The sequence below is a fragment of the Xenopus laevis genome, chromosome 6S (assembly GCF_017654675.1).
Source record: "Xenopus laevis strain J_2021 chromosome 6S, Xenopus_laevis_v10.1, whole genome shotgun sequence".
Taxonomy (NCBI): Eukaryota; Metazoa; Chordata; class Amphibia; order Anura; family Pipidae; genus Xenopus; species Xenopus laevis.
In genome coordinates, this window is record NC_054382.1 from 80457676 (window position 1) to 80476715 (window position 19040).

Consider the following 19040-nt stretch of genomic DNA (forward strand, 5'->3'; position numbering starts at 1 on the left):
AAGCCTATGGGAACCTTAGGTTAACATTGAGTTCGGTAGCTTTTAGGTGGCGAACTAGGGGGTCGAAGTTTTTTCTTAAAGAGACAGTACTTCGACTATCGAATGGTCGAATAGTCGAACGATTTTTAGTTCGAATCCTTCGATTCGAAGTCGTAGTCGAAGGTTGAAGTAGCCCATTCGATGGTCGAAGTAGCCAAAAAAAAACACTTCGAAATTCGAAGTTTTTTTTCTTCTATTCCTTCACTAGAACTAAATGAATGCTAGAACTGAATGAATACTTTGAATAGTCGAATAGTCGAACGATTTACTACGAAGTCGTAGTCGAAGGTCGAAGTAGCCCATTCGATGGTCGAAGTAGCCAAAAAAAAACACTTCGAAATTCGAAGTTTTTTTTCTTCTATTCCTTCACTAGAACTAAATGAATGGGCCCCCAAAAGTACTGTGATTCTTTGGTGTTTGAAACTGGATACTTCAGTGAACTTTTTTCACATGGACATTTCTCTGCGGATTCTAATGATCAGATGTGGATTCCTATTGGTCCTTTACAATATTTGTAATGTTAGTTAACCAATGATATGCACTTGTTTGCACTCCCACTTATTATGATAATTGCTAATGCTTTGAGAGTATGGACACACATGCAGATTCTGGTTGCGGTTTTGGCGCAGTCTGAGGCATGGTTTTTAAAAAAAAACCTTTGATTAAGTATCTCTTGATACGAAACACTGTCGTTGTGAGGGGGTCGAGTCTGAACGTGATAGACCTGGGGTCTTTACAACCAGGTCCTTTTTCGCACTGGGTGAGACACACTTTTGAAATTATTTCCCGGGTGGGATTGAGCCGCTAATTCCCCTTTTTGTGTGTAATTTTAGTAAACTAAGGATATGCACTTGTTTGTACTCCCACTTATTATGTTAATTGCTAATGATTTGAGACTATGGACACACATGCGGATTCTAACCACAGTTTCGGAGCAGTCCGAGGCGCGGTTTTTAAAATAAGATGGCCACTGCGTAAATACGCTAGCAGTTTCAAGATTAGGCAATGACACATTACGCTAGCGTATTTACACAGCGGGCTAATATTAAGCATTGAGTTGCTTTCTCTTGGTTGGAGATCTATTGACTGGTTATAGATAAAACTATAGGCACATGGTAGTTTAGTAATTAACTATGAGTTTTGTAAGGGTGAATTTATGTTATTAGTTTTTTGTTGTTGTTAATTGACTCATTTCTTTTAAAACAACATGGGCCAGTTACTATTTTTCCCAACTTATGGTCCATGGCACAAAGGCATATTTCTCTCAGGGAGAACCACAATGATCATATACTCTGCACCCACTGATAGCAAGAAACTGGTGAAAGGGTAATCTATGGCAGAGGAATCTACTGGTTGGTATGATACTCATACTCATAACAACAAATATGTGTTTGTCTTTTTTGCACTATAACCCCTTTTCAGTTAAATTTATAATACAACAGAAAAATATTGTAATGATTAATGATATACCATTATACAGACTTATCAGGGAAAACTACAGTAAGTGAAACACTGATGGGGAAGTGTCAAAATGCATTTTTATAAGAAGAACTAAAGATTAGGTTAGAAATGCTTCACTTTATGTTTTGGGTTTCTGTACCAGCCCAAGGCAACTGCAGCCCTTTCACAGTGAAGATCTGTGTCTCCAAAGAAGCCCCAGTACCACCCCCCCCCATAATTTTTTATGCTGTGCTACTGTCAGTTATCTGAGATGAGGTGATAATGTCCCTTTAAGGGAAAGGAGTGTAGGAAAGTAACTACTTTGAAATATGCTATATTTTTCAATTTTTCAGTGTCAAGCTGTACCTTCTACCTGAAATACTTAGTAAGTGCAGTCAAGCAGAGAAAAAAATAACTACCTTTTAAGAAAGCCTTTTTCTGCTGAGAGAATATAGCCATTAAGCCTGCTGTAACTAGCCTACGGTGTCATTAACTTGCATGTTTTATGCTACTGTAGAAAAGAACAGCAAACTCCTGTCAATCTCATTGGGACAAATTATGTTGAAATCCAAATTGGAATGGCAAAGTGAACTTTTATAAATGAAGGTAATAGATCCATTTCCCAGTGTGCTCAACATAAAAGGTTTCTGAGGAAGTGAATGCACCTGGCTTTTGCTTGAAAAAAGAGATGCTGTGGTTAACTGTTAAATATATAGGTGACTCATGAATTTGCTGCACAAATCATTTTAATAAAGGAGAAATTGTACTTTGTTCTGACTGCCCTTCAACTATTTCTCTTTCCATATAACCAATTATTGCCAGCAAACATCAAGCTTATGCACTGCAGTCAAACTAATTAGAGAGAATTTGTGCTTCTGTCTCCATAATCTCAAAGTAAGAAAGGGAGATCTGCAGTGGTAGGCGTACAGCAATTTAACCATTGCATACAAAAGGAACATTGCTCTCTAATATTGAGTTACAAGCCATCTGTTATTCATGGCAGCTTACCTCAGTGGATTTATTTTGTCACTAGGTTGAAAAATAGACAATCATGGTTATTTATGCATTTATTGTGTAGCTTTGTTAAAATACTGAGCATTTAAGTTACAGCCAGTAATTGTAAATGGACTGTTTTTAGCAAACCTTGTATTACGGATGGAGTCCCACCAGGTCTTATCGTGAGAGGACCAGGGAGAGAGTTCTGGGCAGGCTAGGGAACAAAACGTGGTACTGAAACGGAGAACAAGAAGCTTGGTTGAGGGACAGGCTGGGTCGATACCAATCAGGAGAAGCAGCACAGATTTAAGATGAGAAAGTAGTCTGGGTCACAGGCTGAGTCAAACATACCAATATCACAGGCAAGGGTCAGGTCAGACAGTGAACTAGACAAGGTCAGGGACAGGCAGGGTCAAGAAAAGATCAGGAAAAACACAGAAAACACACTCAGAAACTATAGAAATAGACCTTACTTTGGGCAAGGAAAATTGAATGAGGCCCCTTTATATATTTAAAATTCATGGAAAGCTCGATGACGTCAGTTGCAACGCTCGCGCCAAAACCCAGAAGCGGAGCAAGCTTGCATCATTTGTGCATCGGCACAAGAAGAGGAAGCGGCATGCATCCCCACACCAATAGGCCATCAGGTATCCTTACACCTTGACTTTGCACTGCAGTTAGCTGAATTCTTATGGACTCACCTGATTTTCCAACTGCATTCACTAAATCAATTCATCTGTTGTGCAACCTGCAGCTTTGGTCAATGGACGTCTGAGCAGATCATGGATACGGCATTGACTGGATTGACTGGATGGAGTCATATTAGATACACCTGCAGCAGCTTCCAAAACCAAAAGCATTTTGACTTCTTTCTGTATCTGCTCATATTATTTCTAGACCAACTTTTGCAGTCTGAAACTGTATTCCTTGTCTACAAGGCATACAAGTAATTAATGACTTAGGGGAGGGTATTTTAAGTAATGTATCAGTGTTTGCAGGTGACATAAAACTATGCAACCCAATTCATGCCATCCAGGAGGTGGCATCTTTGCAGTATGATCTTGACAAACTGGCAATCTGGGCAGCTAAGTGGCAGATGAGATTCAAGGCCCTATTTATTAAACCTTTTTTTAAAGGGGAAAAACTAGAATTTTTAGAGGGGGAAAACCCCTCAAATTTATTTTGCTCTGAAGCTGTGAAAATTTAAATCTGAAAATACTCCAGCTAAAACCTGTTGAAATCATGTAGAAGTCAATGGCAGATGGACCCTTTAACATTTGGAACATGTTTTTTACCTTCAGGATTCTCAATAGTTTTGGGCTGTTTGCTCTGGGTTTTCATTTGATAAGCCAATAAATTTGAGTTTTCAGGCAATCGAACTGATGCTCAATTTGGTCACAACTTTTTGTCGCACCAATTTTTTCGAGAGTTTTATTGATAAAATAAGGGGATTTGGGTTTGGAAATTTTGGGATAATTTTATATGAAGTGAGGGAAAAGTCGAGTTTTAGTAAATAACTCCTTCAATGTTGATAAATGTAAAGTCATGCACCTGGGATGTAAAAATATGCAAGCCACTTATACCTTTATTGGAACTGCAATAGGCAAATAGACCATAATGGAAAAGTACCTTGGAGGTTCCGTCTAAATATTTGGAAGGAGTTTTTTACACTGAGAGCTGTGAAGATGTGGAATTCTCTCCCTGAACCAGTTGTACAGGCTGATATATTAGATAGCTTTAAAAAGGGGTTGGATGGCTTTTTAGCAAGTGAGGAAATACAGGGTTATGAAAGATAGCTCCTAGTACAAGTTGATCCAGGGACTATGTTACTATGTTACAATGTCTCCCTAATGTGTGGATATACCAGACTTTGGAAAGTGAACTCTTCATGGAAATACGTGGTACAAATATTGATAAACTATATCACAGACAGAAAGTACCTACAATAGACCACTTACATGAAGGGGATTATTTACTAAAGTCCCAAAATGTGTCATTATTTTCTTAAAACCACTTTGACCAAACTCACATCCACATCAACATATTTATGAATAAATTCACTCAACAAAAGCTGGTGCAGCAAAAGACTCGATAAAATTTGAATAGTATATTTTTTTATATTTGACACCCAAAATATCAGATTTTTTTTTGTATTATCGACCAAAAACCATAAATTATTAGGATCATTTTACGAAACCCAGCGCAGATCATGATATTTTATATTAAACTGGACGTCTGCCATTGACATGTACATGACCACGGCAGGTTTGAGGTTGAGTACTTTTTTTATTTGGACTTTTAGCAGCCCCGGGGGTTTAATAAATGACTGAAAATGTGAGTTTATTTATTTATTTATATAAGAAAAAATAGTGTTTTCCACTTTAAAACTCTGACCAGAAAAAATTGGACTTTAATAAATAACCCTTTTAGTGCCCTTTTAAATATGATAGCCATATGTAAGATCTTGCTTATTTCTTAAAGCAATCTTTGTGCTTGTCAGAATATTCTGTTCCATTGAAATTGGGTATGGCTTCCCATGTGCATTTGTAGATTTGAATCCTTTCAAATGTTCATTGCTACTAACTCCAGTTCATATTCACTTCAGTTTCACTGAAGTTCAATTCACTTACATACTCGCCTTTCTTCTCACACCTTTCTTCCCAGACCTTAAACACAAATGTATTCTTCTTCACACGTATATACAGTCTCTCTCTGTTTCACTCTCTCCCTCTCACTCTCGCTCTGTCTCTCTCAATCTGTTGCACTTTCTCCCACAGGTTAATTTATGAACCACAACTCCTGAGAAAACCAGGGCAACTGGAGCAGCAGTCTATAGGAGAGCAGAACCAATGAAGCAGAGGGAAAGGCGGCTTTTATTCTTCTTGACATCAGTACAATAATGTAAAACTGAGTAAAAATTCTTAAAAAATACAAAAAAATAAAGGGGAACCCAACCCAAATTTTTTGCATACTGAACTAAATGCAATTATAATCAACTTTCCAATAAAGGTATGGGATCTGTTATCTGGAAAGCCAGTATCCATAAAGCTCTAAATTACAGGAAGGCCATATCCAATAGACTCTATTTGAGCAAATTATTCTAATGCTGTAATTATGCTTCGGTAATAATAATAATCCAGTACCTTTTAACTGATAGCAAGTAAGCCGCATGAATCCATATTGGTGGCAAAACAATCCTATTGGGTTTATTTAACGTTTAAATGGTTAATAGCAGACTTGGAGATCTAAATAATTGAAAGATCTCTTATCAGGAAAACTCCAGGTACCAAGCATTCTGGATAATACAACCTATACCTGTATTATCAGTGGTTTGAAAGTTATTTAAAAATGTTATTGCAATTGTAAAAGGTAATTATTATGTTGCATATTTCCACTTTAATGTCATTACAAGGATGCACAGCCCAGAAGCTCAAAGTTACAGTAAAACCTGTATATCATGTATTATTTGTTCTATCCAATACAGAATAAACATTCTAATATAGTTCCAGTATAAGTCTCGCATTTTATCAGCCAGCGAAAAAAACCAAGAAGGAAATATTTTCCCTTGAAATAGCAAAGAATTTAAAAAGCATTTTAAAATGAAAGTCTCATAATGCTGTAAATAAAGCATAAAGCGCTGGAATGTGTATTTGGCAAAATATCACATTATTTAATGAGTCACAAATTCTTTAAATATATTATATGCCTTTATATGGTTACGAATGTATGTCATTTCATTACAAAAGTATCTGTCTTCATTGCTAACATTTATAGAGGCATTTTTAGCTGAAATGGAAAATTTAATTTAAAATGTAATGGGTCATAGAGGTTGTTGAGGCTGGGACTTATTTCTGCCGTCCAAGCACACCCTGTGTCTGTGACATTTCCTATTATTTTATAGAAATGGAATCTTACAGATGGCACTCATCAATTTTTTCCAAGATCATTCACTATTATTAATCAGATCAGAATAGTATATAGTAAGTAGATCCATAGGCCACATACAATTATGATATATATATACATACAATTATGATATATATATATATTTCCATTTTGTGTTTTGTACCGCTGACTATAACATCTCTGTTTAAATATTAGAGAAATTAATTGGTCAATATTTTTGTCTTGGCCTATGCATATAATTGCCATAAGTAAGGAGTACATAGAGTGGTAGCTCCCACACCATCCAAATCCAAATTATTATTTTATCCATGGCCCCCCACACCATCCTCTCTGGATTGGTTCCGTGGCTGTGTTTCTAGGTCATCTGGAGTCCAGCATAGGCCTGAGGTTAGCAATGTGAGAAGACATGTTTCTTTTTAAAACATTTCTGATTATATCAATTATATAAATGTCCTAATCAGTGAGGTACAACTCATATAATGTCCCAAAAACCGATTGCTTCCATCTCTCTGTCCACAAGATACTGTACATAGCCAATTGTCTAAAATTGACCAAATTGAAAGCTGGCCATCATGTGCATGGGATCAAAATAATTCCCTTCCTAACTGATATCTGATCAGGGGAACATTCAGGTTTTGGGGAAATTGTCTGCCAGCTGGTACAAAAACATTCTCAATAATGTTAGAGATGAGTTAATTATTTGTTTATTTAAATTACCTTTTTACTAGTCAAAATATGAAGATACTAGAGTCTGTTCTAAGTGTTCATATTTTACCGGCTAATGATCTCATATAATATTATCATTATTGTGATAATATTACAGTCAATAGTTACAGTCAACACAGCAATGTACTTGTCTGGTATTTTTATTGTATAGGTGAAAGCTTAGATTAAATCTCATAAATTCCCAAACTGACAAACCAAAGTTACTTGCTGAATAACAAGTTTAATGGCTGTTTATGGGGAGTTAGATTTGTCAATTTATTATTATTAGTAAATGTTTTTTAAAAAAAAAAACTAGTTTTATTTTTTTATAAACACTATTCTGCATCAATTGCTATGTGCAAAGGAGGGAGGGGGGTATAGGAACTATTATATAGTGAATAAAGTACCCCCTTTTGTAAAATATAAGGATATTATAAGTTACCGAGGAGTTTCATGACCATATAAAAACACGAGGCCGAAGGCCGAGTGTTTTTATACAGGTCATGCAACTCCGAGGTAACTTCTAATATCCTCATATTTTGCAACTGGGGGTACTTTATTTATTATAATACACAAGTTTGAGTGAGTCATGTGACAGAAATGACATCAGAACTCACCGTTTATAACTGATGACATCAGAACTCACCGTTTATAAGGATATAATTTACAAGATATTCATGGCTTTTGTGTATTATAACTATATAATAAAAATACCAACTATCCAGATATATACAGATATGCAATACAATCTCACTGGATTTTAAACAAAGATTTTTTTAGCAGCATTAGGAATGGTATGATATCATAAAACACTGGACGAGCTTACCTCACAACTGACTACTTCTTTCTCACAGTGCAGTGCTCCGAATTAGAAATGGACAACCTGAAAAACCCTATCTCCTAAGCATTCCACATAATAATTTCCATACATGCATTAACCTTTTCCAGCTCCATGAGCCCCCTAGACTACTAGACCCTCACTGTTTCATTCTAACACAATAAAAGAAGAAGCTATTTTAACGCTAATTTGGTTACTGTCTCTTTAAATTAACCCTTGGCAATCCAGGGCCCTGAGTTCCTTTAGCATATGAAAAGTACTAAACTGGGATTTACAGCGCAGTGCCTCCATTTGGGGAACACTGAGGAGCACACCTCAGGCGATTTCCACTAGAAAAAATAAAACACACAGTTTGCAACAAAACAAATATAAACTTTATGTAAAACTCTATGCAATAACTGTAAATGTAAATCACAAAATATCACTTTACTCTGGGGAACCTGTGTGGACTATCAACCCCTGGCACAGTCTCTCAATGCCACAGTCCCACACCGGGTGGATAAATGCAGAATGACTCCAGTCAGTTCAATGTCCCTTTCCCAAGAGCTCTTATGTCCCAAGGTAGCGCTACCTGTCCCAAGGTACCTTTCCCTTTAAAAGCAGTAGCCGCTCCCATGTGGCAGGTAAATGAGCAAGACCTGTCCTCACCCTGGGAAAACACACAGTGGCCAACATATCCACAGGCAGTAGATAGAAACTGGCTCTCCCTGATGCTCAAATACTTTCTCAAGTAGAGCAAAATGCTGCATTTCCGTCTCCTTCTTCCTGGAACTCATTTCAAGCAGCGCTGTCACTCTCCACAGATCTGGATCTCTCTGGCTGCTGCAGCAGGGATCCCTTTATGAGCTCTGTCAGAAACCCTGTACATTTGGCTCCAAAGTCAGGCACTCCCCCTCTCCCAAGGATGCACTGGGGCGCCCAACGCCCAATCAGATGGCTCTCCAGCAGGTAACTGGGCTGGATGATGTCACAGACAGAAAAACAGGGGAAGGATTTTCATCCCCTACTACACCATATTAACAGATAGGAAAGAATGCTATGAGACAGCTTAACTATATATCCTTTCAGTCTAAAACTGAATCGTTATAAAACCTAGCATAAATAAAGATACCAATTATACATTTACCTTCTAAAATTAAAAGACAAAAAGAATGGATGTTTGAAGGCTTTTTTATTTGTGCACTGGGGTGTGAAAATGTTAACAAGCTTTCACGGTGTAAAAAGTAGTTAAAGGTCAACTATTTGATTTCCAAGAAAATTTTCAAGACTTAATAAAGGACTTACTGGAGGGTGACATTTTTACATTTAAATAAATATTATCAAGTCTAATAGGAGGTCAGAATGCCAATCTTATGATTGAGAGACCATCATAATTTTGTTTACATGTTTACTCACTATAGCAGAGAGAACTCCCAATTTCATATTTGCTATTACACAGCTACATGAAAAATGACTAAAACCATGAAGTCTGTTTCCTGCTCTATTTGGAGTTAATAGTCAGCCAAATCGGAACTATTTGGCAATGATCAGTGTACAAAAAATGCTGCCACTCCATGCCAACTAATTAAATTGCCTTCTCTATAAAGGACTTTTTTGGAAATGTTGGACTCAATGAATTCTTCTCCGGTGAAAATAAAATATCAACTGTTTACTTTAAAGCAGTTGCTGTTGTAAATGCAGCAAGGAACAAAGGCCCATCTCATAATATTATTACTGATTGCAGGATAAAAATGTGCTTAATACAATTTTAGACTTGTATCATAGCAGAGAAGTAAATACTTTGCTATGTGTTATGAAATGATTTTAAAAACAGAGAAGTGCAAAAGTAGAGACTGAGCCTATATCTTGTCTTTTTATGTGGATTTTTAAAAATTCTATGATGATTTTCTTCTTTACTTCTAAATATAGTTGTAGCTGATGCGTTTAATTTTTGAATTTTCAGTTATTAAGGGTAGGGATGCACCGAATTCACTATTTGGGATTTGGCCAAATCCCCAAATCCTTGGTGAAAGATTCGGCCGAATACCGAACCGAAGGGGTAGGAAAGGAAAAAGTGGAAACATTTTTTCTTTTGTGACGAAAAGTCATGTGATTTCCTTACCTGCCCCTAATTTAGATTTGGTTCAGCCAGGCACAAGGATTCGGCCGAATCAGAATCCTGCTGAAAAAGGCTGAATCCTGGCGAATCCTGAACCAAATAGTGGATTTGTTGCATCCCTAATTAAGGGTAGAGGGTTTTTTTATGTGCAAAGTTTGGCTTGAGTAGCCCAAAAACCCATTTCAAACCAAGCAAATGTTTGTGTTTAATCTTTCTGCCCCCACTCAACCTGTTAACGCTCAGTGATCATTAGTTGCTATTTGTGGTTGGACCAGAGCATATTTTGCTCTGAGGTTTAGCAATGTAAAATACTGACTGATGTGATTGCTACATTTTATTACATACACTGCGCAGATTCGCAGAAGTCATTTGTTCTCAAACTTTAATTTAGGTCTCAAATCATTTTAAAAAGATGCAAACAATGAAAATCTTGGTCGCTAATGTTCTCAAATGTGCTTGTGAACGGCTTTTGCACTGACGAAACATATAACATTCCCCCATTAATAACAACATATATAAATGACATATATACAGCTATGGGATCTGTTATACAGAAACCCTTTATCCAGAAAGCTCGGAATTATGGAAAGGCGGTCTCCCATAGACTCCATTTTATCCAAATAATACAAATAATAAAAAATAATAATAAAACAGTACTTTTTACATGATCCAAACTAAGATATAATTAATCCTTATTGGAGCAGAACTAGTCTATTGGATTTATTTAATGTTGAAATGATTTTCTAGTAGACTTTAGATATGATATGAAGATCCAAATTACAGAAAGATCTGTTTTCCGGAAAACCCCAGGTCCCGAGCATTCTGAATAACAGGTCCTATACCTGTATATGTCATTTCTTTTTAGACAAACCTTTTCCAAATAACTGCACTGCTAAAAAAAGATATCTCTTCATTTAATTCTCATATTTTACCAGCAACAAATTCGACCTAAATCCCATCCACGAATCTGGCTTATTTACTAACCAGAAAAATAAAGAGAAAACAAAAAGATTTACCGGATATTGCAAACAAAAAACGTGAAAAATTTGAGTTTCAATTTAAATCATGATACTTTATCAGATTTCCACTCAAAAAACGAGTTTTTGAGTGTAAACCAGCTTCAAACACCTCAAAACTCCCAACATTTACGTAGTTTAAAAATATCTTTGAATGGTTAAAGGGACAGCTGCCATTGACCTTTATATTAATTGGACAGGTTTTAGATGGAGTATTTTGGAATTCAGAATTTTATCAGCTTCTGGGCATAATAAATCTGGAAAATTTCACTTTTTTTCTATTACAATTCTAGTTTTTTTCACTAAAAAGGCTAAAAAATCAAGTTTAATAAATAATCCCCTAAATGTCCAGAACCTAATGATGATTCTGTAAGCTGTTACTGATGATCAAGGTGGCAAGCTTATGATGTAAATACAGGTATGGGAAACCTGTTATTTGGAAACATGTTATCCAGAAAGCTCTGAATTACAGAAAGACCATCTCCCATAGACTCCAACCAAATAATCCAACATTATTTCCAAAATGATTTCCTTTTTCTCTGCAACTATGAAACAATACTTTGTACTTGATCCAAACTACGGTAAGATATAATTAATCCTTATTGGAAGCAAAACCAGACTTTTTGGTTTGTTTAATATTTAAATGACTTTCTAGCAGACTTAAGGTATGAAGATCCAAATTAGGGAAAGTAGGGAAATAATCCAGAAAACCTCCGGAAAGCATTCTGAATAACAGGTCCCATCAGGGCCGGAACTATGGGTAGGCAGAGTAGGCGTCCGCCTAGGGCGCCATCATGGGGGGGCGCACTTTTAAGGGGAATTTTTCTTTTTTCTTTTCTTTTTTAAACCTTGGTTTGCTTGGCCTTTAATAGTTTTTACATTTTATAAACTGCCTGTTACAACCCCCTTTTGCCCGTGATTCGTACTGTGGGCAGAAGCACTTCCCACCTCCCTCTTGGTTGCTGCTCACACAGATACATATTTGGGGGCAATATGAGGTATTGGCTGCTGCTGGCTCAGACACATGGAGCAATATGGTGGCTGCTGGAAAAGGTACAATTTAGGGGCAATATGATGGATTTTTTTGGCTGCCGCCTGCATAGATACAGATTGGGGGTAACAATATGATGGATGTTTTGTCTTATGCTGGCACAGGTACAGACTAGGCGCTTGGGAGCAATCTGAGGGATTGACTGCAATTGGCACAGGTACATGGGGCAACACTATGGCTGCTGGCACAGGTGCAGGGGGCAATATGAATGGTAAGGCGGGAAATGGTAATGCAATACCGGGTGGGGGGCACTGATTAAAGCCCTTGCCTAGGGTGCCAAAATACCTTGGACCGGCCCTGGGTCCCATACCTGTATATATTATTGCAACAAGAGGCCCCATAAAAGGACCTTTTCCATGAAATGGCTTTCCAAAATCATGCTATTTAAAACCATTCTGAAACCAGTAACCCCCGTTGCAGCCTTTAGCCCCTTCCACTTGGAGATTCTCATCTTTCTCGCTTTACAACCACCTTCTGCACTTGGCAGAACTCCATTTGGAAAAGCATTATAATTGTGGCCTGGCCAGGACATTTTCATAAAAAAGAATCATGGGTTAGAGCTAAGGAAAAATAAACTGTAAAATATTGTAATACTGTATATCTCTGTCCAAATGACTGTTCACTTTACAAGATTTGATTCTAGTGTTTCTTGTAACCAGATAACTATGCAGTGCTAACTCATCAATTTGGGGATTCCCACTGACTCTTTACTTGCTGGTAATGGTGGAAATTGGTTGGGGCATACTGTATAATTACTGATCCCTGTGGCATGCTTTCACATTTTACAAATGCTAGGTGCATAGGATGGTAGAATGACGATGAAAGCAGAACGTTATAGCATTAACTAATTACCTGTGCTGGCACATTGAACAAATAGTTTTATGCTTTCATGTATGTAGATTGCTTGTTCTACTCCTATCTATGCTCAGCTTCTGTCTTCCACTGGAACTATTACACCACTTCTACCAGCTGTTTGTTTGAAAATAACATGGGCAGTGTAGGTCATAGTTTTTTTATAGAGCGTAGAGTCATGACTAAAAATAGTTCTTTAAAAATAGTATTTAAATAAATAAGCCATCTTCCTCTATCTTTCCAAGGAAAGATTTGTTTTCCTTACATTTTTAGTATATTCTGGAGGCATATTAGAAGGTCTATTTACTAAAGCAGTGCTGAATGCAAATGCAGATATCCAAAGCACTTTACTATACTATTACCAAACATGCAGTATTTATACATAGAATTCCATTGTAACATAGCACTTGCTATGGGCATACTGTACGTATGTATATTTTTATTTTTATAGCACTACTTGAGAGTGAAGCACTGTGCAGCAGAACAAAAAATTGGTAGAACAAACATGGGGTCATTACAATAATACATAAAAAATAAGTATAACGTACAGTTACAACAAAGATTAAGAGCCAGCGTGACGTCATTTCGGAACTTCGCCAATTTACTAATGGTCGCTGGTGTAACTTCGCTAGTGAAGGAGATAGATTCTAGAGGTACTTCTCTCCTTAACGCCATGCGAATTTGCTTTCTGGCGAATGGACGTAACTACAGAAATTTACTTAAATGCGGATTTTACTGAACGTTACCTCTTGCACCAGACTTGCCTTCACCACCTCAGACCAGGCAAAGTGCAATAGAGTAGATAGGACGTCCTCAAAAAATAGTTGAAAATTTTTCTAAGTCCCAAAAAACGCTGGCGTCTTTTCCTTTTTTCAGGGTGATAGGCGGCAAAAGAGCGTACATTTTTTTGGGGGTAACAGGCTTACCCCTTACATTTCCTAACATATGGCACATAAACTATACAGTGGGCACATGTGTAGGGCAATATAACAACTTTATTTTATTTTATTAAGGTTTCCCGGGCTTGTGTAGTGTAATGTATTTGCTGCAACATATACGTCCATTGAACTTAAATGCAGAATCAGGCAACGCTAGCGTAACTTCGCTTCGCTTGGCGCAGTAATGCTAGCGCAACTACGCCAGTGTTTGGCACCCTGTTCTGGCCCTTGAAATCGTAAATGAGTTTTTGGTGTGGATGTTCACCTGGTATAAGAAGTATTTATATTATATACTTCTTGACAGTAAACCATTATTTATACTTACAATAGAAAAGGAGTTCCCACATGTCATTCACTGAAAGCTACTGATAACTAGAGGCCTCTGCAAAGCAAAACTACTTGTGAACTTGAAATTATTCCTTTAATAGGTCTAGTTGTTGAATACATTTCCCACTGATGATGACTGATGTATTTTCTGTTTTCTAGTTCTTAAAAAAGAGCACATTGTTTAATATCACCTGTGTGTTGTACATGGTTTCCCAATGGGGGTTAATCCATTGGATGTTTAATAAACCCCTTTATATCACCCTTTGGTTATAAGCACCTCTAATCAGTTCTCCTGTTCCCAACCTCCCACAGAGGCCCAGATCCCTTGAGAACCAAACATTCTTGCCTTTGTACTGCTCTAGATAGAGCTATGGTGTATTCATCATACATACATAAAGAGCCATCGCTGGAAGGAGATGAATACTTTTGCATTTGCAAACCACTGTGTGAAAAAGAACCTGCTGAGGCATCCATACTGATTTATACATAAAAGTTTCTGTAGCATAATGCTTTTATCAGCCATCCTTTCTGACAGTCCTGTCAACAGCCTACAGAGAATGTTGCAGGGTGCCAATACTAATAAATGCTCTTTCACACAAGTGCTGGATGTATTTTATAACAAATACAAAAAGGGAAACACCCCAGTTGTGGGGGCTCTAATGCAGGAAAGCCTCGTTGAGCTCCTTTGTCAGCTCTCTGCACAAGATGCTACTCCTTTCTTAGCAAAACCACAACTGAATGCTGAATGGGTAGGGAAACAGGACTGAACATTCCTGTGCAAAATGAAACAGGAATAAAACATCTTATGCTGATCTCCCAACAAGCAGGAAGGCAAACATATATTATATTTTATTTAATGAACAGTAATTAACAGAAAAATATACATTCAGTAGTGCAGATCTGAGACTTTACTGATCATGGGCTGTATGATTTTATTCTTGATATTAGATGGCAAAGTGGGGTAAATATTTTGTTTACCAATATAAACCTTTCCCAAGACAAATTATAAGTATTGATATGATCAGCAAAGTTTTTTTTTTTCACTTGCATCTAGTGCAAAAAGTATAGTGCAAATATTCTATGTACAGTGTATTTGCAGATGCTACGTCTTTCCCAATTTTAAGGGGCAGATTTACTAAAGGGCGGTGGCAAACTCTTGCGACAATTCGCCAGCGTTACTGCCCACGGGGACTTCACAAAAACGGGCACATGCACCAATTCGCCAGCGAAAGTGATAGACGCTAGCGCTCATTTGCACTCTATTACCAGGCGACAATTCGTTACTCCACAAATTTACCAAACTGCGGATTTTACTGAACGTAACCTCTTTCGCCAGACTTGCCTTCGCCAGCTCAGACCAGGCGAAATGCACTGGAGTGCATAGATCTTCCACAATCTTCTGTTACTTACATCATATTCTGCGAGTGGAAAATACATCAAAGTTCAAAAATGCTGGCGTCTTTTCCTTTTTTCAGAGTGATAGCCTGTAAAAGTTCTTAAAATTTTTTTGGGGTAACCGGTTTCCCCCACACATTTTCTAACATATGGAACATTAACTATACAGTGGGCTCATGTGTAGGGCATTATAACAACTCTATTGTCTTTATTAAGGTTCCCTGGACATGTTTTAATTAACACAGTGGAAATGTAATGTATTTGCTGCAACATATAACATAAAGACGTCCAATCAACTTTAAATTCCCAGGCGTATGCAGATTAGCCTAAGCGCAAGACCTCTAGCGAATTTGCGCTAGGCAGAAATGAACGCTATCGCATCTTCGCTTTGAATTGTTTGCTTTGCGAAGTAACACTAGCGAAAAGTCGCCAGCATTCAGCGCCCACAACGAAACTCTACATTTTAGTGAATTAGCATTGTCTGAGCGAATTTTCGCCTGGGCAAGTGTAGCGCTGGGTGAGAAGTGGTCGATGTCAACTTTTCGGCAGTTAGTAAATCTGCCCCATGTGTTTTGGCATTAGGTATGGCTATAAAGGGTTACACACTTTCTCTTGTTTGTCACCATGCACAATTACTTTAGTTTGTGCAAAATTAAAGGGGTTGTTCACCTTCCAAACACTTTTTTTCAGTTCAGTTGGTTTCAGATTGTTCACCAGAAATAAAGACTTGTTTCAATTACCTTTCATTTTTTTTCTGTTTTTTCAAAATGTAAGTTTAAAGTTTAATGTCTTTGATTCTGGTGTTTCAATCTGGCAGCTCAGTAATACAGGTGCAGATTCTAGATGCGCCAAATCTAATGTAAGTAATACAAATGGTACACATAGAAGCTGATTGCATGCGACACGCTGCATGTTGCGTCTTCATCCAACAGTCGTGTCAGATGCAATCAGCTTCTACGTGCGACATTTGTATTACTTACATTACATTCGGCATATCCAACATGACGTGTGTTTCCTCTAATCGCATCAGAACGCACGGAAGCACATCTTGTAGTTCTACCCTTATGTTCACATAAAGAACATCAACCGTTTTAATAATGTCTCCATGGCAGTGTTTAATTTTGTGTTTTGGTGCCATCACTACTTTGGTGTTTATATTGATACAGTTTGATCAATATGATAAATATGGATACGGCCATTCATTAAATGCTTGGTATACCCCTTTACATTTTAATCACGGAATTTCGATTTTAATTTGTGCTTCATAGGTCATCATAGGTTCATGTATGGTGATATTGGCTGACATGATGGCAGATATGGCCACACTTATGTTGTGTTCTAGTTGAGTGATATATGTGACTGCCTACCTTACTGAGCTTAGGAATTGACTCAAATTATACAATTCACAGAGAATATAAATGTCACAATAAAAGGCTGATAAGTAATTAATACAGATAAATACTACATGGCCGCACAGAAACCAGTGCAACTAGCATCAAAATCTAATAATCAGCCCTTTAGCATCAGCTTATATTACAGGCCAACCTCATAACCCCTAAGCTTAGCTTCTCAATAGCTGCTCAGAGACCACTGAGCATGTGAGTGTCGCAGACATTATCCAAGATGGTGACCCCCTGTGACAAGTTTGAAGTCCTGGATCATTGCTGCTATTGAGAAGCTGAAACTTTAGGCTCGTAAAACAAGTTCAGAATATAAAATATGGCATTTATCTATATTATTTTTTAGGGTTTAGTTCTCCTTTAAGAGGGGATCAGACTGGCATCTCCTTAAGAAAACATCTTTTTTCCTCTTTCAACCTTTTCAATTGGACCTTTTGGCCCAAAATAATTCCCTTTATTTTTTTTTTTTACGTTTTGTATGTTTAAAGTACATGGTTATGATCACTATGGCCTTCTGAGTTGCTGCGACAAATAAATCTTCCGTTCCCACTTCCATCAGCCACTTCCTATTTATTTGACTGATAAATCCACTGCTATAGAAAACATTTTTGCCAGTAGGCAGGCACTAAAATGAGTTGCTAAATCGTAGTGATAGTATCTTCTATTCAAGCCTGCTGAATACAAAAATAAAACGTATATTTATTTACACATTTTGTTTATAAAAAAAATCCGAAGACAAATAAGATAATAACTTTGACTTTTACAATCTCTACAAAACACTTGTAAAACACGACTACGCGACTAATCAATGTCTAGTAAATATCAGGTAAAGAAAAAGGCAAACAGGCAATGTAGAGCAATCAGGGACTAATGAAGATCCAGGTATTAAACCAATTAAGAAGTATCAAAAGCTACCTAATCATCAAGGAACAGAATTGGCACCACAATATGTAGTAAGTATGGGAAAGCCTAATTTACTAAACATACCCTGCAGTCACATAATTGCATGTAATTTTACCAGCATAATTAACTAATTTAATTACCACTTCTCAAGTGCATCAATTATTGACGTTACAGAGTTTTCAGACAGCAGAATTACTGCACGGTACATTCAGAGAATGTAAAATACAGTTTTATCTTCTGCAAAAAATAAAATAAAAAGCCAATGTCGCCACAAGCAGTGAGGGGCTACTGCAAAATACTGTATTTTCTCCACTGGTAAAGAAAGGGATTGATGAGGATCATTTGCAACTGTTCTACTTTCAACTTATTCTACAGGAGAGACTCTGTCAGGGGCAATGCCAAAATGTCCCTCATAGGTCTAATTGTCAGCTGACAAATGAATAGAACACAAAACAAGCTGATTCCTGGCAGAGGTTTCATTTTAATGATTACTGATATGTGACTAATTTCTCCATCCCCCCCCCCCTGCTGTATCTTTTGGAGTATTAAGAAAAAAAATCGAAAAACACTGAAATGAAAACAGTTTATTCTCCGACTAAATTATTGCATTTAGAATTTAGGAAATGTGGGTTAACTGGTTAAATATAAGGGCTAGCTGTAGAATTTTGCATTTGGGGATCTGTTAAACAGGTCTGATATTTGTTATATATAGATCTGTTATCTGGAAAGCTATTATCCAGAACTCTGCAAATTACAAGGCAATCTCCCATAGACTCCATATAAAATATAATTAATCCTTAATGGAAGTAAAACAAGCCTGTTGTGTATACATAATGTTTAAATGATTTTTTAGTAGACTTAAGGTATGCACATCCAAATTATGAAAAGACGCCCTATCTGGAAAAAAAACCAATATAGATTAAGGGGCAGATTTATCAAGGGTCAAATTTCGTAGTGGAAAATACTTTGAATAATTCGAAGTCGAATTCGTAGGATATTTTGCATCGTAAGATTGTATTACGATCGCAGTAAGATCGTACGATCGTACTCGATCGTACTTCGGATCGTACTATTCGAACGATTTTATCTTATGATCGTACGATTTTCCTTCGAATACAAAAAACTTGTATTGTTGG